The following is a 21715-nucleotide window of genomic DNA, read 5'->3' as shown; positions in this document are numbered from 1 at the left end:
TGAAGAAAATCGTTGAAAGATGTGAACGCTGATCCGTCATCTCTCCAAACAGCCGTAGCCCATTCCAACGCTCTTCCGGTTAACAGGGAACAAACAAAGGATATTCGACTGGCATCTGTTGGGTACAAGGCAGGCTGTTGGTTAACAAACAAAGAGCATTGTAGTAGAAATCCCTTACATTTTGTTGTATCTCCATCAAATTTCTCTGGGAAAGCGAGTCGAGGATTCACGCTGCTCTGTGGTGGTTGTATCGGTTCAATGGGAGCGGGCGCTGCTGCTGCCGACGCGGTGGCCCCGGTGGGTGCAAGTTGTAAGCCTTGTAAAGTCTTTACCAAATCCTCCGTTAGAGATGTTAAACGGTTAAGCTGGTGTTGATGTAAGGCTAGCTGATGGGCTTGTGCGGAGAGTTCGGAGGAAATCTGCATCATAGCTGCTGGATCGCTGTGTGGCGAAGTCTTCTGTAATGATGAGTCCTCAGACATGGGATCCATTTGCAGCTTTTATTAAGATAACCGACACAACAGTAAGTGGGCGATAGCACACAGAATGCAAGGGGCAAATCAGAAGAGTAAACAGGAACAGGCAATGGTCGAGACAGGCAGATAACAATCGTGAGATCAATAAACAGGCAGAGTTCAAGGGCAGGCGGCAAACAATCCAAAACGATAATAACAGTCCAAAGTCAAAACACAGATCCGTAATAATAATTCAAGAAAACGCTCAGAAATGATCACCGTGGCAAATCAAGACTTCGCATCAGGATGCGTTTGGTGAGAGCTTAAATAGAGTCTATGAATGAGATTCAGGTGGCAGTGTAATCAGACCCAGGTACATGGCCCTATGGGAAATGTAGTTTATAACAGACATGACTAGAATTCAGGTGATGGCTCCCTCTGTCGGCCGGGAGGATGCGGAGAAGCAGCTTCATTTGTAACAATAGGGCCAAGTACTGCATGTCTACAATTAAATCTGATGTCCACAAGGGGTCCTCAAACACCACTGTTACAACCCCAGATGGAAGTCAAGAGGAAAGGGGGTCGGAAACATTATATATTATTTATGAAAGGTGTGGAGCAATAAAAAAGAAACCAAGCAAACAATATTGATGCAGTACAAATCAAGCGATATGTTTATTTACACTATTTACAGTGAACTGTTTAGATGGAAAATTGAGGAAAGTATTTACAGTGAAGTTGTCATAAACATATACGTGTGTACAATAAAAAAAAACACATAAAGGAAAGAGGGGTGAGAAAAGACATGGGCGGCGGCCAAAGGAAAGAAAATAACAAAACCCGTCTGACTTTAATTAACCCTTCTACGCTGACTACACGAAGAAAATAAAGAGAGGTTCTTCAGCATCCAGGACGCCCGGTCTAATCTACACTCTCTAACAAAAATACAGTGGTTGGTGCTCGCCCCTTTCCTAGTGTGCCTAATACTGTACTACTGGAAAACAGACTGCGTGTGCAAGATGTATATCACGCGACATTCTTACCTGTCCACTTCCCAACCACAGACATAAAACAGTAAAGAGAATTCGAGTGGGGGAACAACGCACTAGGGACAGCAAAGCAACAGACATACAAGTAACGAATCAGCAGCACAATATCAGAGCGCGTTCATGAGCTCTCGCCGGTGGTCTGTCGCACCCTTTTATAGAAGAAGGATGAATGTGATTGGAGATAACGTCAGAGGATCACAGGTAACAGACAGAAGGGCCAACCAATGACAGGACTCTGTGAAAGTAAAAGCAAGACGGAGAGAAAAGAGGGGAGAAAAAAACAAAGCAAAACAGCAGCCGTAACAACCACCATATTAGTGTATGATGCCCCAAATGGAAAAATAACACACTGTAAAAAATACTTTGCTGCCTTAATTTTTTTGTTAAATCAACTCAGATTTACAAGTCATGTCAACAGAGATGAGTTGTCACAACTTATAAAGACTTATATAGTTGAGAAAAGTCAAGTTAATTTTATAAGTTATAACAACTCACCTGTAGTTATAACAACTCATCTCTAGTCAAGATAAATAATAGTAAGTTGAAATGACTTGTAAATCCGAGTTGATTTAACAAAAGATTTTAAGGCAGCAAAGTATTTTTTACAGTGCATGTTTTGACTGTTTTTTTTTTAGAGAGATTTTGCTATTTCAGCTAAATAAAATTTAGGTAAAGTGAAATAAAACAGCCTGTTTAATTGTAATTGGAAAAATATGCCTTTAATAAACATTGCTTGTATCTTAATGCATTATATTTTTAGGGCTTTCATTAAGGGCTGAAATTCAACATGGCTTTATATTTAAGCTGTAAATATTTTACTTCAAAATATTTCAAAAAAAATTTTCCTTATTAAAAATTCAATTGTCCACATTTCAATTTTCACTTTCAAAATATTCGGTCTGTTTAAAAATACAATCTAAAATACTCAGTGGGCAATTTTTTGTCTATTTAACTTCGTTAACATACAATGAGTTGCAGTAATCTAAACGCAATGTGATTAAGCATGAATGACCTTCTCAAAATCTTGAAAAGACAAGAATGATTTAAGTTAAGAAATAATCTGTAGTTGATAAAAACTATTCTTAACAACCAATTTTCCTAATCTGAGAAGTTACTGGCGGGAAATGATTGCCAAGTTCCTTAATGATGTCTCAATCTCAGTGGACCAAAAACAATAATTTCAGTTGTGTCTTCATTAGTTTGGAGAAAGTTACTTTTTAATAATTTCTTGACATCATCAAGACAGTCCAACAACTGTTGAATGGAATCAGCAGCTTTCAAAGGAATATACAAACTGAGTATCATCAGCGTATAAATGAAACAAAACATTGTGCTCTTTAATAATATTTCCTTAATGGACACATATATAAATTAAAGAGGAGCGGGCCCAAGATAGAACCCTAAGGGACACCACTAATAAGAGGAGCTGAAGAAGAGGAAAACAGAAACTCTGTTGTACCCTGAGTACATATTTGAAATTCTCTATATATATAGTTCAATATACCCCATAGATAATTTATTATAAGATGTTAACATTTCCACTTTGTAGGTGTGAGCAAAAATGTGCTGTTTTTCTGTGTGTCCTTTAAAATGCAAATGAGCTGATCTCTACACTAAATGGCAGTGCCATTGTTGGATGGTACATATAAAGGGGCGGTATTACCCCCTTCTGACATCACAAGGAGAGCCACATTTCAGTGACCTATTTTTTACTTGCTTGCAGATGTAGCAGAGCGGTGCTAGAGAGAGAACATGAGCCTAAGATTTTAAGAACTCCGACTACGCCACCCCGGGAATTGCACCCGGGGAAATCTCAATTTACCCCCAAAATGATGGGTGAAGGACACAGGTTCGGTCCCTTATAATAAAGTAGGCAGGAGACGTGGGTATAATGCAAAATGTTACATAATTTTATTGATACAAATATTTAAAAACACTAGATTAAAAAGACACACCAAGTACTCATTCTTTCCCCTTAAAAGGAAAAGACACAATTTTAATTATAACAAAAAGGTTAAATCAAAACAAATAAAGAAAAGAGAATGTTACCAGCAGGGCTGAGGCTCCCAACGGCAGAGGACAGAATTCAGTTTGAGCAGAGCACACTTCCACACAACCACACACACCAAAGTGCACTCAAATCACACTACGAAACACACAAGATGTTACACAGCACACGATGAGAAGCACCACCACCGTAGAAATTCCTGTCACCCGTGGGACCCCAGCTCCTGCGATAAACCAAAAATAAAGGTTAAAGACGCTTAACAGAACATAAATTATAAACACTTTTTATAGATGGTTTAACTACTTCTCACAACTCCTCTATAGTGACCATTAATACAATACACAAACAGAGACAATAAAACATTAGGAGGGTTAATTTCACATACCACTCCCCTCTGTCACAGTGTGTTACTAGGTTCAATAGGCCACACATACACCTGGGCACGTTACAACGATGAGGAGTCACGTGCAGCAAACAAAGTATAAATACAAAAAATAAACAAAAGAAACAAAATAATTAAAGAGGTTGGATAGGGGAATCACAGAGCTCATTCAGAGCATCATTTAATCTTTAAACCAAAAACGTTCATGTCCCCAACACATATGGATTTGAGCACTATATGGTGCGATATTCAAAGGTTGACCGGACACCAGCAGCACCCTTTAATGATGTCAACACGTGCGCACTGCAAGCTGAATAGCAGCGCTAAAAACAGCGCGAAGAGGTAATCACAGCCCGGAACGAGAGGGAGAATCCTAAAGCGAATACAGATGTAAACATTATGACTACACATTACTACTCTCACTTAAAGTTGCAGGTTGCACACTCACCGCTTCTTACGCCAGGCATGACACCTTACGGACACTGGCATACAGCTGTCATGGCAGCCACCAGTGCCCTGGCATACAGGGAGTCAACCGGAGAGACTAGCACTTTTAAAATCCATGGAACAGTGCTAACAGGCACCAGCATCGGAGCCAACACACACTAGAATTCACATTTAGTTTTAAAATCACACACACAACACATTAAAATAGCCATACGCTAAGAGCTAGGACGCTTACCTGTAACGACCGTCAACAGACACAAGGGGAGGGAAATCAGACGTGACACATACACGGCTTCAGCCAATCAGCCTTTAAATAGAGAGCCCTACTCTCCAATAGGTGAACACAGCTGTCAATCACCTTGTCCCACTACATTCCACCCCAAGTTTCTGCGACGTCGTCCCGACGTGATGCAATTAAAAACCTACCTCAGAATTTAGTCCCAAGGACAGAACAGGGCATCAACTGTACTACCCACTATGCTAGACACGGAACCAGTGCCTGCTAATCGTAGGAGATGGTGTAGGTTAGAGTACCGACCTGCAGTACCCTTCCTAGTGACAACACACAAGCTTCTCATGTGCTAAGGATTGAACCAGATGGTTTCACCCCAGATGCTGAGGGACCCCATCTGAAAATGACTGACCTATGTGGGGGGGGTACCTCTCCTACCTATAAAACTCATCAGATGGTTTCACCCCAGATACTGAGGGACCCCATCTAACAACAAATAACATGGGACCGATTAGTACCCAACCCCAGCATAAAAATTGAAGTCACAGGCAAATACTACTGCAGCAATGCCCTACCTTTAGCTTATCCTCCTTACATTCTGCCTATCCAAAGATAACTAGCCACAGGAACATCTCCTGGACTATAAGTGTAACCAGATGGTTCCACCCCAGGTACTGAGGGACCCCACCTGAAAATGACATGAGGGTTACAATACATCCTGCCCCCATCAGAGATACCAGTCACAGGCAAATGCTGCTCCAGCAATGCCCTAACTTTACCTTATCCTCCTTACACTCTCAAAGAGAATAATAAAAACGTTTTCCCACCCATCCCAAGGTAACTAGCCACAGGAACATCTCCTGGACTTTAATTCTAACTGGATGGTTCCACCCCAGACTCTGAGGGACCCCATCTACCAAGGAATTAGGAGCATAGTATTACTTCGGTCATATCAACACAGACTTCCAGTAAACTGACAGTACCGGGGTCTACCTTTCCTACAGCAGGAGGTCCAACAACCCGGCTGGAAGACCGAACCCTAATGGCAAAAACAGAACTGCATCACTCATGCAGAACAAATGACAACACCTGATTTCAAGGCGTCTATGATGTGCCACGTCAGACATCCCAAAACCCACCCATAGAACCCAGTTAGCTCTCGACTTAACCCATGTTAGCAGATCCTCCCTCTCGTTCCAAAAATAATTCATTGTCTACCTTAAACTACCAAATCATTAATTCACATGACTGGCATAGTTAGGAATGACCCAACCGTAGACGTAAATTAAAAATACATACTCGCCTCGACGTGCAGACCCACCATAAGGGGAGATTTCTGGTGCCTGGTTTCCAAACACTACAATGTACACATAAAACAGAACAAATGCAAGCATGACAAAAAAATACCCACGCCTCTGCACTACAAAGGGATCCTGCCGACTACGCCAGATTGTGACGTGAGGGTATAACTTAGAACAAAAAGACAGATTTAATGTCATTTGGGGTCCCTCAGAGTCTGGGGTGGAACCATCTGATAAGTTTATTGGTAGGAGATATACCCCCCCAGGTTAGTCATATTCAGATGGGGTCCCTCAGAGGTTGAGGTGGAACCATCTTATGAATTTTATATTATAGGAGATGTACACCTATGTCAGTTTTATGAAGGGATGGGGAGGTACAAATCGGTCCCATGCCATTTGTGGTCAGATGGGGTCCCTCAGACTCTGAGGTGGAACCATCTGATGAGTTTATTGGTAGGAGATGTACCCCCCCAGGCCAGTCATTTTCAGATGGGGTCCCTCAGAGTTTGAGGTGGAACCATCTGATGAATTTTACTATGCAGGAGACGTATTCCCCGTATCAGTCAGTTCTGCGTTGGAGGTGCTAATCGGTCCCATGTCATTCGTTGTCGGATGAGGTCCCTCCGAGTGAGGTGGAACCATCCGATAAGTTTGATTGGTAGGAGACGTACCCCCCGGTTAGTTATTTTCAGATGGGGTCCCTCAGAGTTTAGAGTGAAACCATCTACTAGATTTTATTGCACTTGAGGAAGCTCTTGTTGTAGTCATCTGTCATTGGAGAGTATGTCAGGTCAGTACTCCAACTGATACCACTTCCTTTAATCAGCAGGCACAGCTTTTCTGTCTTGCAGAGTGGATCGTAAAGGTTGTGCCTTTTTCCGACCTTGGGGCTGAGCACCCTGAGGTGGGTTTTGTTTTGTTCACCGTCGGGGCGACGTTGCAGAAACTTGGGGTGGATTGTAGCAGGATTAGGTGAGCTGTGATCGACAGTTATCACAACCTATTAGGGAGTGGCAGTCCCCTTTTAAGCGGCGATTGGCTGCTGCCCGAAATGCGTCATGTCCGGCTTTCCCCCTTGGTGTTCGCAACGATAGCGACAGGTGAGCATTGTGTGTAAATGTTAGTAGTTTTAATCTGTGTTTATTTAAAACTAATGTTGCGTTGGTTTTAGAGCGTTTGTCTATCGTGCTGGTGCCCTCCTGTACTTGAGTGGGTTAAATGACTGTTTACCCTCAGTTAGCTGTTGTTTACCTGATGTTGGTAAACCTGTGCTGTAAACTGTAATGTGTCTGAGGTGATGCCACTGTTTGGTAAGTGTCCAGCACGTAGTCGTAATGTTTGAGTAATGATGTTGTGATTTAGGTTTAATATATTTTATTTATTCATTTTAGGATTCTCCCTTTTGTTCTACGCCGTGCTTCCTCTATTGATGAGTTTGATTTTCGCGCTGCTGTGTCGTACCGCTGAAACGACGTCACTATCTTTACCGTGATACCATGGACTGTACACTGTCTGGTTTCTAAACTTTACTGCAAAATTCTATTTCTCAGTGGAGGATTGTCCAGCACATTGAAGCTGGCGTATGGACTTTGTGTTCGCGCCGTATGATTTCTTCTGTGTAGCCCATTTGCCATTTATTGGTGTGTGTTGCTTTACTTTTAGGGGCTGGGGGTTTCCACGGGCAAAGGATCTTGTAATGGTGGTGGTACAGCGTCAATGGTTGCCGTGCTACACCTTTTTGCTGTGTACGAGTGTGTGTGCTCTGAATTCACGGTGTGGTGTGTGAGTGCTTTTTTTGATAATTTGCGCCAGTGATCACTCCTGTGGGAACCTCAGCCCTGTAAGTTGATGTTTTGTGTTTTTTTTATTTATGTTGACTGTTGCCAGTCATTGTTTTTTTTGTAGAAATTATATTTTCTTTTCTACAGTCGTTTTGTACTTTTGTATAATTTTGTTTTGTGTGATAATGTGATGTTTTAAGATAATCTGTTTTGTGTCTTTTATGGTTGGATTGTAAGAGAGCTGTGTGTGGAGTAACATCAGTCTGTGCCTGTTTTAAGTCATTCTCCGACCTCAATGAAGGTTATAAAAATAAATCTTATATTTTTGTATTATACCCACGTCTCCTGCTCATTGCTCTTGTTCTGAGGAATGAACTTGTGTGCCTTACCACCTTTTTGGGTGTAAGGATTATTTCCCTGGGTGTAAGTCCCGGGGTGGCGTAGTCGGAGTTTTATGCAAAATCTTTGCTTTCGTCACAAAGCTTTCCCCCAACCCCCTCGTCATGCCACACAGAGAATAGTTTACCAAAACTAAGTTACTGTTTTTTTTCACATTTTCTAGATTGATAGAAGTACTGGGGACCCAATTATAGCACTTAAACAAGTCCGATTTTCATGATATGTCCACTTTAAGTTAACCATATTTCATGTAGGCCTGTTTATTTTATTATTAATTTTCACAATACAGAAGGTTTGCAGGTGTCATATGACATATGAGTCATCTTATATTTTTTAAGAGATTTATTTATAAAAAAGTGAACAACGCAAATTAAATTTATTTAGCTATTTAAGACTTTAAGCTGCAGCTGTGATGAATGTTTCTTGGTAAGGTATAATATTTTGTCATGGTCCTGTCAGACATCCGTGCTAGATTTAGGTCTGAGTGCATCTGACAGGACCGTGGCAGTATTATGTTCTGTGTGGGGACATGTGGGATCACATTCTGTGTGTGGCTGCCACATGTTTCCGGTGTCTTGTTGCTGTCGTGATCTTGCCAGACCTTAGTATAGTTCAGGTCTATGTTCTGTGGGCAAGGTCAGGGCAGCAGTGTGTGTACGTGGGAACACGTGTGTTCACATCATATCTGTGTGACACGTGTTCCCAGTGTTTTGTGGCTGTCATGGTCTTGCCTGACCTTGGTTATTATCCAGAGGGCAGGACCAGGGCAGCATTGTTTTATGTGGGAATACGTGTGTTCTCACATCATGTATGTGTAACACGTATTCCCAGTGTCTTGTCACTTTTACCCTACTCCCTTATGTAATCATGTCTTAAGTGATTAATTATGTTCACCTGTTCCCCATTGATGTGCTGTCTATATAATGCCCTCTCGTCCTCTGTTGTGTGCGCGATGATTGTTGTTGAAATCCTCATGTGCTTCGTGTGTTCTGAGATCTGTTTTCCCGTGTTAAGTTTGTGTTTCATCACAGTGTTTTTGTTCCTTCTGTTTTTACCCCCTCGTGGGTGTTTCAGTTATTTATTAAATAAATCATAGTTTATTTTTGTATTTGTGTCTGCGTTTGGGTTCTCGTTTAGTTTTCCTTTTTTCGGTGTTTACACACCGTGACAGAATCATCGCGCCAAACTGAACCCAGCGGACCTAAGGAATGAAGTGTGCATCCGACCCAGAGTGGTGGTCATCGATTGCCGACCAGACGCTCGCGGGCAGTGGTCCGTTCCCACCGCAGAGGGGTCTTCCCCTCAGGGAGTATGCCCGGGCGGTGGAAAAGAGTAGGGGGTGTTATCCGGAGGTTCTCGCCAGCGCTTACCTGGTGGCTGGGATGAACGAACCTCCACCGTTTCATGAGCGAGAGCAATTACTCCAGCTGCCCTATTGGGACTTGGTGGACTGTCTCGGCCACCGACAGCAGTCCCAGCGGCCAACCGAGACGGCCGAACCCCGTTCACCCTCCTCTAAGCTGGAGGGTCTTCTCTCGGGAGCGGTCAAGCTGGGGAAGCCGGTTCCTGTTCCCCCTGCTCTGGAGACTACTTCCACGGCCAGTCTCCGTCCGGCACTCCCTGCCTCTAGTCGAAGGAGGAGGAGGACAAAGAAGGCTTCGGAACCGGTGCTGCCGGAGACTCATCAACCGCCGGTGCAGCCGGGGACACGTCAACCGCCGGTGCAGCCGGAGTCACGTCACCCGCCGGTGCAGCCGGAGTCACGTCACCCGCCGGTGCAGCCGGAGTCACGTCACCCGCCGGTGCAGCCGGAGTCACGTCACCCGCCGGTGCAGCCGGAGTCACGTCACCCGCCGGTGCAGCCGGAGTCACGTCACCCGCCGGTGCAGCCGGGGACACGTCACACGCCGGTGCAGCCGGGGACACGTCACACGCCGGTGCAGCCGGGGACACGTCACACGCCGGTGCAGCCGGGGACACGTCACCCGCCGGTGCAGCCGGAGTCACGTCACCCGCCGGGGCAGCCGGGGACACGTCACACGCCGGTGCAGCCGGGGACACGTCACACGCCGGTGCAGCCGGGGACACGTCACACGCCGGTGCAGCCGGGGACACGTCACACGCCGGTGCAGCCGGGGACACGTCACCCGCCGGCGCAGCCGGGGACACGTCACCAGTCGGCTTTTCAGCCACAGGACGTTAAGACTCAGGTTCCCCATGGACATTTTGTTTCCCCTGTTTTTTCCCCACCACCCCTTCATCATATATTGTTTTTGTTAAATCACCCCAACCCGTTTGTCACGTATGTCTGTTTACCTTTGTTGTTTATTGTTGTGTTGTCATGGTTGTCTTCTGTTGTTCAGTCTTTCGTTCCTCGTGTTTAATGTTTTTGTTTGTTTTTGTTTGTGACGTCTTGTATCCGTCTTTAAAGAAGGGGGTACTGTCATGGTCCTGTCAGACATCCGTGCTAGATTTAGGTCTGAGTGCATCTGACAGGACCGTGGCAGTATCATGTTCTGTGTGGGGACATGTGGGATCACATTCTGTGTGTGGCTGCCACATGTTTCCGGTGTCTTGTTGCTGTCGTGATCTTGCCAGACCTTAGTATAGTTCAGGTCTATGTTCTGTGGGCAAGGTCAGGGCAGCAGTGTGTGTACGTGGGAACACGTGTGTTCACATCATATCTGTGTGACACGTGTTCCCAGTGTTTTGTGGCTGTCATGGTCTTGCCTGACCTTGGTTATTATCCAGAGGGCAGGACCAGGGCAGCATTGTTTTATGTGGGAATACGTGTGTTCTCACATCATGTATGTGTAACACGTATTCCCAGTGTCTTGTCACTTTTACCCTACTCCCTTATGTAATCATGTCTTAAGTGATTAATTATGTTCACCTGTTCCCCATTGATGTGCTGTCTATATAATGCCCTCTCGTCCTCTGTTGTGTGCGCGATGATTGTTGTTGAAATCCTCATGTGCTTCGTGTGTTCTGAGATCTGTTTTCCCGTGTTAAGTTTGTGTTTCATCACAGTGTTTTTGTTCCTTCTGTTTTTACCCCCTCGTGGGTGTTTCAGTTATTTATTAAATAAATCATAGTTTATTTTTGTATTTGTGTCTGCGTTTGGGTTCTCGTTTAGTTTTCCTTTTTTCGGTGTTTACACACCGTGACATATTTGGCGGCTCTATCAACACTGAAAAAAAAAATCCTTTCAATTTACGTAATTTTAATGTGTACATCGGTCCCACATGATCCGATTGTTTAAAACGAAAATAATTTTCTCAAATTAATTTTTATGTGTCAGACCAAAACATTTTAATTACTTTAAGTAGTCTAATAGAAATATGTTGACTCAAAGTGCTATTTCTCTTTACTATAACACATTTATTTTGTAATGTTTAAGTAATTTTATTATGTAAGGGGACTAGATTTTCATCTGTAATTTCAACATGCTTTTTAATGCTTATATTATGGGATTATGTAACTCTAAAGCAATTTCATTATGTCTCTGGCACCAGAATAATCACCCATAATTATCCAAATGTTATTTATTTTTTTAAAATACAAAATACATTTGCATTGGCATAAAAAGCAAAGAGTTTTGTACAAATGTTTAGTGATATTGAGGCAAACCACTGCTTTCAGATCATCAATTCATTTAAATCACTACACATTAATTCAATAACAGTCAATAACTATTACAACAATCAGCACATGCAGTACATACATAAAGGGGCAATTTTCCAAACAGGTTGTAGATTAATCCATGACTAGGCCCTAGTTATATTAGGATATTTTTACAAAAATAAAGTTTACAAACAAACCTACCTTACAAAAACAACACTGGAGTACATCTTCAGACAAAACAATGGCACTGATATATGGCATTGCAAAAGTCTGGGACTAGGAAAAGCCCCATCTGTGAAACTGACCCAAATGTTTAAAATAGTTACTATCACAGTAGATTTAGAAGTGCTAAAGCACAAACACTGCATTCCAAAGAGACATGCAAAACAGTAAGTACTATTATTTATAAAATGGATTTACAAACTGGAAAATATCACTCCTTTAGAAAGTCAGAGCTACAGCATTTATAAACCGTTAATCAAAGATTCAAAAAAAAAAAAATACAACAACCATTACCAAAATCGACTCTGAGCAGCAAACTGTTAATGTATTAATAAGAGAAAACACTTAAAACAGATAAAAAATTCAAAAATGAGCAGCACAGTCTTTCTGATCCTTTCACTGAAAGAAACTGTTCGTTAAAGTTACTCTCAATGCAGTTTGGATTTCCTCAAAAATAAAGCGGAGATCAGGTTTAAGGCATACATCAGCTCAAACACGATGTTGCAACACCTTCATGGCTTCCAGGACTATACAAAGATCCTCTTCTTCATCACAAGAAGCATGTTGTTTGAGAGCACAAATCCCAACATTGGTGTCTTCAAATGACCTCACTGATGCTGACTTCATCCATGCCCTGTACAAAACAAACAAATGTAGTTAAAGAAACAGAAAAAAGGTTACTGTTAAAATAAAAGTGTCATTGGAAATTAGTACAATGCAAACAAATATAAATGTAAGTATACAGACCCATGTGCATTGCCACAGCATGTTACAATTGGTTACAAATACATGGGTTACAAAGCAAGGCAGCTGCACTGTCCACTGCTCTGGGTGTGTGTGTGTGTGTGTGTGTGTGTGTGTGTGTGTTCACTAGGGATGCTCCGATCGATCGGCCGATAATGGCATTAAATTTCTCGATCAGTGCTCGCTAAATCTGCCGATCTCATAAACCGATCTTTCTGTTTACTTTTGTCATCAAAAGGATCCTGAATGTGGCTGCAATTAAAGACATTTTTTTAGGTAGCACGAGCATTTTTACAACCCTTTGCTCATGTGCGGCGTGCAGCTTTGTATGTCTCTCTTTGCCTTTACAGAGATATGCGTATTTTCTATGAGGACGCGCTCCGGTCAACAGCGCGAGGCGTCTTCACATCCCCATCAAACAGCGTATACAACACATATCTATCACGGACAATTGCATCCTCATGCCAAAAGTTTCTTATTTGCATGCGTTTTAAAGTTTTGAGCGTTTCAACTTTTATTTTCCTCACAGCTGCTTGTCTACGTTCAGCCGCCGCCCACACACAGCAGCCTGTCATCAGTGCACGTGAAGAGAGCGATATTTGAGCATTTTCCGATGATCGGATATCGGGTTTGTGATATCGGATTGACCGATAAACGAGAGAATTGAGAATTGCGCGCTGGACGCATCTGAGGAGAAGAGCTCACAGCAGCAGCAGCGTGCACAGCAAATATGACGGCGGATTATTTTGCTAAAATATCTATATAAATGTCTGTGGATATGAATTAATTATTTATTACCTCCGCAAGCGGTCACAGTTTGATACAGTTACTGCGTGAGTAAATGCATAGATAACAGCGCTGTCAACAGCCATTTCATAAGCTATAACAACAAAATATTAATTATTCTGACATCAAATAACATTACCAGTTAAGAAATTCAGTGATATATAAGCCCTTTTGTTTGTTACTTTCATGAATGTAGTATACCAGTCAGTGATGTTATTTGTAAAACCTCTTTGCTAACTACTTGTTTTACTGCTGAAGGTTACATGCTGCTGGTCAAAACAACCATATTATTCCAAAAAAGGCACTTAATCCACCTGTTTTACTCTATAAACTATGTATAACAAGCAGCCAACTCCGCTATAGTTTTCTCTCTCTCCCGCTCCCAACCGCAGCGCGACCTTTGGATCAGTCCATTTCTGACGAAATGATAGGGGTGTTTGGAATGGTCCATGTATTGGGAATATAGTTTCTACATTATTCATTAAATTAATATTATTCTTCACTCTTTCAGACCCCTCTATTTATTACTTTGTATGCAAAGAGGGAGTGATTGTGAGGATGATTATTATTATAAGGGTTTGTTCAGTTCAGTAGTGTTGTAGTAATTATTATGTCAAAAACAGAAGTATAACAGTAAATAAAAATCGGTTCAGCATATCGGTTATCGGGCACATAAGCATCCAAATATTTGTTATTGGCATCGGTTTAAAAACATGAGTATCGGTCGATCTCTAATAACAAAGGCAACATCCGTGGTATTATTTTATCTAGAAAAAATGTAACAGTTACAGTCATCAAAGAGCTTGCATATAAGCTTTAAAAAAAATCAGAATCGGTATCGGCCGATCACGAAGATTACAAATCGGTGATCGTATCGGCTGCAAAAATCCTGATCGGAGCATCCCTAGTGTTCACTACACTGGAATGAGTTAAATAAAGAGGCCACGTTTCGAGTGTGTGCTACCACACCTGACAATCACATCAAAAGTGAATTCTCTCATTTTCTCACTCTCATGTTGTTACAGACCTGTATAAACGTCTTTGTTCTGATAAACATGAAGGAAGACATTTATTTTGAGAAATGTTTGCAACCAAACTGTTCATGAGCCCCATTCACTTCAATAGTATTATTTTTCCCCACTATGGAAGTGAATGGGGCTTATGATTGGTTTGGTTACAAACATTCCTCAAAATATCTTCCTTAGTGTTCATCAGAACAAAGACATTTATACAGGTTTGTAACAACATGATAGGGAGTAAGTGATGAGAATTTTTATTTTTGGGTGAACTACCTCTTTAAATCTTCCCAGGTGTTTTAATGACCCGTGTGCCAAAAGATGTTGTAACTAAAACATACTAAACGTTCTGTACTTCCAACAATGTTTACACATTTTTATGTCTATGAATCTATATTACTTACTTCTGTCATTTGATCATTAATTGTTTGAAGTCTTTTTGCTAGCTGTCATCCTTTCTGATAGAAGAGTTTCATCAGGTTTTTGGATTGGAGGTCCAGGTGACACAGGAACATAAGACAGTAGTGATTCTTTTAAATTCAGCATTTATCTGAAAACAAATTAAGCAACCATTGTATATTTGAGTACTGCGAGTAAAAGAATAATAATTGTATATTAGTTACAAAAATAAGATATAGCTCCTAACAGCAGTACAAAAGTGAAAGAAATGACTTACCAATGCTGTGTAGCGCATGAAAGGATGATGGACCTATAAGAGGAAATATTCAGAGGTGAAATCAACACATAACCTCAAATGATGAAGGTCAAACATACACAGAGCAATAATGAAATAAGTACGGTATTATATCTGTCATAGGACGCAATGTTGGACAAAATGAGATCTTAAAACAACAAGGTTCTCTTCTGAAAACTTCAGCTCAAGGTGTGGTCACTTCAAAGCGATTTTTTTTCAGTTAATATACCAGACGTCACGCGAGACATTTAAAAAAGCTTTTTCTAATAGAATCAAGTGTTGCTCGTGGCGTAGCGAAGTCATGAATAACTGACGCGGGTCTGATAATCTGATTAAGCAGACCGTTTGTTTCATACACAATGTCATTATTAATTTAGTCAATTGATATCATCTGGTAAATTACTTACATGGATAACGTTACTCTGGACAGAATAACTTTTGGTTAGCGTTTTATTTGTCCTGATACGTTTCCATAGAACAGCTGAGTGAAATGTGCCTCAAACGTCAACTCAAAGCTGAAAGTTTTCAACTCGGATAAAACTACCAAACGTGAAATAACGTTAAACAGCTGACATTTTTAAAACGCTGTGTTTTTCTTTATGAGCTTGACTGACTGTTAACTTACTCCACCAACCTCCTCCAAACTAATATTTACTACAAGTCATTGCAATGGCTACATATTGTAAACAAAAATAGTCTATCTAGTGAAGATATATCACGTATGAAGCGAACATAAATAAATAATAGAACTTACTTTAATAACGTGGTGTCCGTCTGAGAGAGTTCTTCTGACTGACTGACTGCTGCTGAGTCTTCATTTTGGCGCCCAAAACAAACGATCTTTATTCTTCTTTTATGGCAATCGATGTCCTTCTCATTGAGCTATACTGCCCCTGCTGCTCAGGAGGTGCCGTTTTGTGTGCAAACCCAATTTTATTGCTTTAAGTATTCAATTCAATCAATTTTAATCAATGTGAGAATAATGTGTTCATTTTACATTCAAACAAAACATTTTTATCATAATCAATTAAATTATGTTTACACAAGGAATATAAATATTTTGTGTTGCATATACATGTTTATTTTATTTAAATTCAAAGACCCACTAAGTCCATTTTTTTCAGTGAAGGGTTGTGTGCTGAACATGCTGTCATAGCTTGAAATGCAAATGTAGTCAGGGCTTAGAAAAAACATTAGTGTTGCCCCTGCTCTTCTTTAGAGAGCAAAACAAATTCATGCAAAAATATGACCAGAAGCACCACAAAGACAAATCAGAAATCTTGACAGTAAAGGTCGGACTATTATTAGTTTTAAGGTTTTCTTCTTTAAACTTAAAATTTAAAAGCATATGAAAATACTTGATAACAGCACATTATAGAATTAAATACACAAGAAAATCCTCCAGTATATAAGAACAAACCACTTTGCCTTTCAAAAACATCTGTAGTCGTCACATAATAAACAAAGCAAACTGTATGGAAATTCTAAAGCAAGTGCAAAAAGTATTAAATATAAGCGCAAATAAATACAATGAATGGCCATTATTATATAGTGTTGTTATTTTATCGACCTTGTTAATGTATTTTAAATCCGCTTCACTGTTGATGGTGAAAAGGTCTGTGATAGTCATGCAAAGATGCAGCAACATTTACATGAGTTGTCCCAGATAGCAACATTTCTGTGGCACAGAACTGCAGTGTTTCTTTGTATAATTTGATTGTAATTTGTAAATATTAATTACAGTAAGGATTAATATGAACTGGGTTTGGACATAACTTCAGCTGTTTGAAAAGTACTTGCACCCTCTCCAGTTCGGCAATACGAAGGTTGCAACCTTAGGAGGTTGCATTTCTAGAATGCATTCATCATCAAGACTTAGTTTTATTTCAGAATATAAATATCAGAACAAATTGAGTGTTATTCTTAATTAATCGTAAATTGTTGTTATATGCGTATGTCTCGCGAATGTAATACTTGGTTAACTTAAACAAACCAGGCTTAATGGCGTATGCAGTCTGCATATGTGACATCTGCAGTCTGCACCCTTCGGATTCAGAAACTGCCTGAGATTGGTGGTCCAGCTGTAACTCATTTTAAGTGACAGAAAAACTGACCAATCATATTGTTCCTCTGAATGGGTGGGTTCTCTTATCACTTTATGACAAATTCCGCTCGCTCGCTCTGAGGTTCGTGTTTTAAAGATAAGTGTGACTTTACTGCAGTCTTTATCGGTTTATTTAGTTTTGCGCTAATTATATACAAAAAGTATTCGAATAAATTGGTAATGTAAAACTATTCTCCGCTGTAAATTAATTGTGTGCTTAATTGCGAAGCCCTGTCTTGAATTTTTCCCACGGAAAACATGAACCATTGCTGACTGAATTGTTTGACAAAGGCCTCTTACTGGAGTTTTCTGCTGCCCACCAAAACTTGAAGCATTACTGAGGGGAAATGTAACATTATTCATTTAATTCATTGTTTACTCAGCAACTTTTATTAAATGGTTTGCAAAAATGGTTTGTCATGTTAGCAAACCATTTAATAAAAGTTGCTGAGTAAACATCTGGAAACTGATGTGATAATGAGTTCTGGCTTCATTTAGTCATGAATCTTTTCTGAGCTTTTTTGCATTGATTTTTTAAGTGGACATACATTTGCATACATTACTAACAAATGTAAAGATGGTCTTTACTCTTGCCTATATGAGGTGTGCTTTAGGAGAGTGTTGACTGACTCGCCCTTCACAGAAGAGATGAAGATTGTCGTGTTTGCTCTTCTCCTCTCAGCTCATTGTGAGCTCACAACAGCTCTGAAAAAACAACACTTTCGCTTGATTAATGCAACGACATGGACAAAAGCTCAAAAGCACTGCAGAGATTACTATGTAGACCTGTTAAGTGTTGACAGCCAGAAGGAAATTGTAGCTTTAACCACAAACACAGAAAGCTGGATTGGTTTGCGACTGGTCTCTGCAAACAACTGGCAGTGGAGTGATGGAAGCAAAAGCAATTTTACTATCTGGGCCGCTGGAGAACCAAACAAACCAGGCAATGACATCTGCGCTATAATGAACAATGGCAAATTCAGTGACAGGCAGTGTAATGAGTCACACCCTTTCTTCTGCTACAAGTGGGACCCTAAACTGATTGTGGTTAAAGAGAATAAGAGCTGGGAGGACGCGTTACAATACTGCAGGACTCATCACACTGATCTGGCCAGTCTACCAACATATTTACATCTCATGCAAGCCAAACAAACCATTGGTAATACATCAAGCGTGTGGACAGGTCTTCGGTTCCTGGCAGGCTCATGGTTCTGGTTAAGTGGTGTGAATCTGGGAAACCTTAATTCCCAACTGCCAGCCTGTCCTGCCAATTACACTTACTGTGGATCTCTAAACATGAAAAATCAGAGCTGGGAGAACAGAAACTGTATGGAGGAACTTAACTTTGTGTGCTATTAGAGAGAAGGGTGAGTATCAAAGAGAAGAGTTATGCTATATGTTATGATCATGAAGTTATGTGTGAATATTCAGTATTTGCTATGACTGTACAGTGATTGCATGATGTTATTAAATTCTTGTTGAATATGTTAATCTTCTACTATAACATTTAGGGGTGGTTTCCCGGACAGGGATTAGCTTAAGACAGGACTAGACCTTAGATTAATTAGGAAATATAACTGGTTTTAGCAAACATACCTTACTAAAAACATTCCCTCTGTGTATTTTGAGGCAAAACAAAGGGGACTGATCTATTTTAAGATATGTCAGGGCAAGTTGTTTTCAGTTTGGACAGGTCTTAAAAATGTTTAGTCTAGGACTAGTCTAATCCCTGTCCGGGAAACCGCCACTTAAAGTTTTTTTTGTCTTTTTTCAAAGGCTTTAAGAAGATCAAGAGAAAACTGAAAACTGAAGGAATTATGTCTTATGTCTAGGTAGCCACTGACTCAAAATAAAAATACACTGTAAAAATGATATCAACATATATTTTATGTTACTTTAATTTAACAAATGAAGTTAAGACTTGTTTTTCTTTTTATGCTATGTTTTTATGTTATTTTTGTTTATACCGTAAAACTTCAAATAATAGCCGAGTCCCAAATAGACGCCTGTCTCTTTTAGACGCCTGGTGTGACGACAGGTTTGGGTAAATAAACGCCTGTCTCAAATAAAGGCCTGGTCTGTTTTTTAGTTTCGGGTTGTATTTAATCTTCTAAAACCCGTCAGATAGTCTGTTTAAGACAGTTCTATGGTGCAGATTGAACACGCTAAAGTTTTTTTGCTTACCGGTAGATGTCACGTGACAGATGCAGTCGTTCCTTTACTCATCACTATGACAACACAACAAGCTTCGTCGCCAGGATTGAGGTGATGATGACAGTATCGAAGTGGCAATCGGGAGAGTGGTGACTTTTCCCCGTGGGCCGGTAGTGTTTTGAGGCCGCTGATAATAGCCGGGCTTTCAGTCTTTTGTCATGCATGCACTGCACTCCCGCCACACATTGTTTTCTCACGCGGAAACACTATTTATCATATTTAATATGCTGCAGCGCCCAAAATGTATCTGGCCGCACTGCTCTCTCTCTCTATCAAGCCCGTCTTCCCTAGAGTTCTAGTCGAGCGAGCCAATACAAAAAAAAGAAAGAGGCTACACAATAGCCAATCAGAAAATAGCACTGTTGTATCTGGGTAAGATTTCACGCAACAACCAATAAAAAATTCCTCCATATCCTTGTTTGCTTTATTTATACTGCCAATAATTTAAGACTGTTGTTATTACACGAAGTAATTTGTCAAACACATTCAAATTATAAATAAAACGTAATATGTGGTAACCTCCTGCTGTCATGCTGGAACAATTAAATTAAAAGCCTTTCTCTTATAGACGCCTGTCTCTTTTAGACGCCTGGTGTGATGATAGGTTTGGGAAAATAAAAGCCCGGGCTATTATTTGAAGTTTTACGGTAAGTTATGTCAAAACTTTAAAAATAAGGGTTGAAATGACTTCATGCTGTATTTTTTTTACAGTGTACGCCAAATTAGCAAAACATACACTGTAAAAAATACAGTTTGCTGCCTTAAAATTTTTTGTTGAATCGGCTCAGATTTACAAGTCATTTCAACTTACTATTATTTATCTTGACTAGAGATGAGTTGTTATAACTTATAAATTTAAGTTGACTTTCTCAACTATATTTTATAAGTTGTGACAACTAATTTCTGTTGACATGACTTGTAAGTCTGAGTTGATTCGGCAAAAAAATTTGAGGCAGCAAAGTTTTTTTTACAGTGTAAGTATTATCAATTTACACAGAAGTAATGCATGTGTAATTAATTTAACTGAATATTAATTTTCTGTATATTGTTAATGAATATATAAACATATGCAATTAATTTGCTTAATTTAGTTAATTGTGCTTTAATTTAATTCAATTCAATTCAATTTTATTTAAGTAGCGCTTTTCACAATTGTTTAATTGTTTCAAGTCAGCTTTACATTAATAGATTCAGGAGAAAACACAGAAAAATCGATGGACAACATAAGCAGCAGAATTCAGTGGCTAATGTAACATATAGAAGAGGGTGCTAAGTTAAGCCAATGTCAGCTGACTCGGGTTGAAAAAAAAACTAGGAAAAAACCCTCCTGGCTTTTTTAGTCAGGAGTGGAAAAAAGTCCTAGGAGGGAAAAAACTCTTCAGAGAAAGCCAGACATAGCTGATTCTATAGAGGATGCTTTTTATAAAATTTGATGGGAAGTAAAACATTTAAAATTATATATATATATATATATATATATATATATATATATATATATATATATATATATATATATATATATACACTCTTAAGAAAAATGGTTCTATATACACTGTAAAAAAAATCTGTATATTAACAGTGAAATTACTGTCAATTTTAACAGAAAATGTCCGTACTATATGTGTTACGGGAGTTTTTCCGTTTATATACATTTTCGAATTGCATTATGGGACTGTGATTGCGGCTTTTTGAGGCCACGGACGTGCAACTCAACATTTGGTGGCCACGGACGTATTTAACTCAACATTTGGTGGCCACGGACGTATTTAACTCAACATTTGGTGGCCATGGACGTATAACTCAACATTTTAACAATTGTTTTCACTGGTAAGTACTTTTATTTAAACTAAATGATTGTATTATCCGTTGTTTTAGACGATACATTGTTTGAATTTAACGTGTAAAATACAACAGTGAATTTCGTTTAATATTGGTAACAAGAACCAATGTTTTTTTTATGTACAAACTGCACTATAAGTGATTATTTGTAATACAAATAAGCCATTCTGTGCTATTTACTTGTTTATGCCATCTCCTCATGCTCTCTGTTAATTTACAGTTCATTTGTTAGTATTTCTGACCAGTGGCGGATGCAGAACGTGACATATGGGTGGGCATGGATTAAGTCCGGGTGGGCCTGAATCTATGGGTGTCACTTTTGAATAAGAAACTATAACAAGTCTATAAAATTCGTCAAAACTTCAGAACACTAATTTAAATAGCATACACACACACCCGAACTGCACGTCAAATTTTT

The 21715-nt window shown here is 39.9% G+C and overlaps 3 long non-coding RNA genes across 4 annotated transcripts; 1 reads left to right on the top strand and 2 right to left on the bottom strand.

The window, feature by feature from the left end:
- Positions 1 to 3391: 3391 nt before the first annotated feature.
- Positions 3392 to 5866, bottom strand: LOC129414420 (uncharacterized). Of its 2 annotated transcripts, XR_012359391.1 has the most exons (4): positions 5353 to 5866; positions 4577 to 5154; positions 4343 to 4499; positions 3392 to 4267 (listed from the first exon to the last, which is right to left on the bottom strand). It is a non-coding gene; the product is annotated as an uncharacterized lncRNA (long non-coding RNA). The 2 variants fall into 2 exon arrangements; XR_012359390.1 differs by having other exon boundaries at positions 4577 to 5866.
- A 205-nt stretch (positions 5867 to 6071) lies between these two features.
- LOC129414081 (uncharacterized) lies at positions 6072 to 7990 on the top strand. The gene is made up of 2 exons (XR_012359403.1): positions 6072 to 7184; positions 7266 to 7990. It is a non-coding gene; the product is annotated as an uncharacterized lncRNA (long non-coding RNA).
- Positions 7991 to 11584: 3594 nt separating this feature from the next.
- On the bottom strand, positions 11585 to 16177 carry LOC129443848 (uncharacterized). The gene is made up of 4 exons (XR_012359392.1): positions 15895 to 16177; positions 15123 to 15155; positions 14851 to 14996; positions 11585 to 12534 (listed from the first exon to the last, which is right to left on the bottom strand). It is a non-coding gene; the product is annotated as an uncharacterized lncRNA (long non-coding RNA).
- Between the last annotated feature and the right edge of the window lie 5538 nt (positions 16178 to 21715).

This window comes from Misgurnus anguillicaudatus, chromosome 19, assembly GCF_027580225.2.
Source record: "Misgurnus anguillicaudatus chromosome 19, ASM2758022v2, whole genome shotgun sequence".
Classification (NCBI taxonomy): domain Eukaryota; kingdom Metazoa; phylum Chordata; class Actinopteri; order Cypriniformes; family Cobitidae; genus Misgurnus; species Misgurnus anguillicaudatus.
The sequence above is the reverse complement of the archived record's forward strand: the minus strand, read 5'-3'. Positions and strand labels throughout refer to the sequence as shown.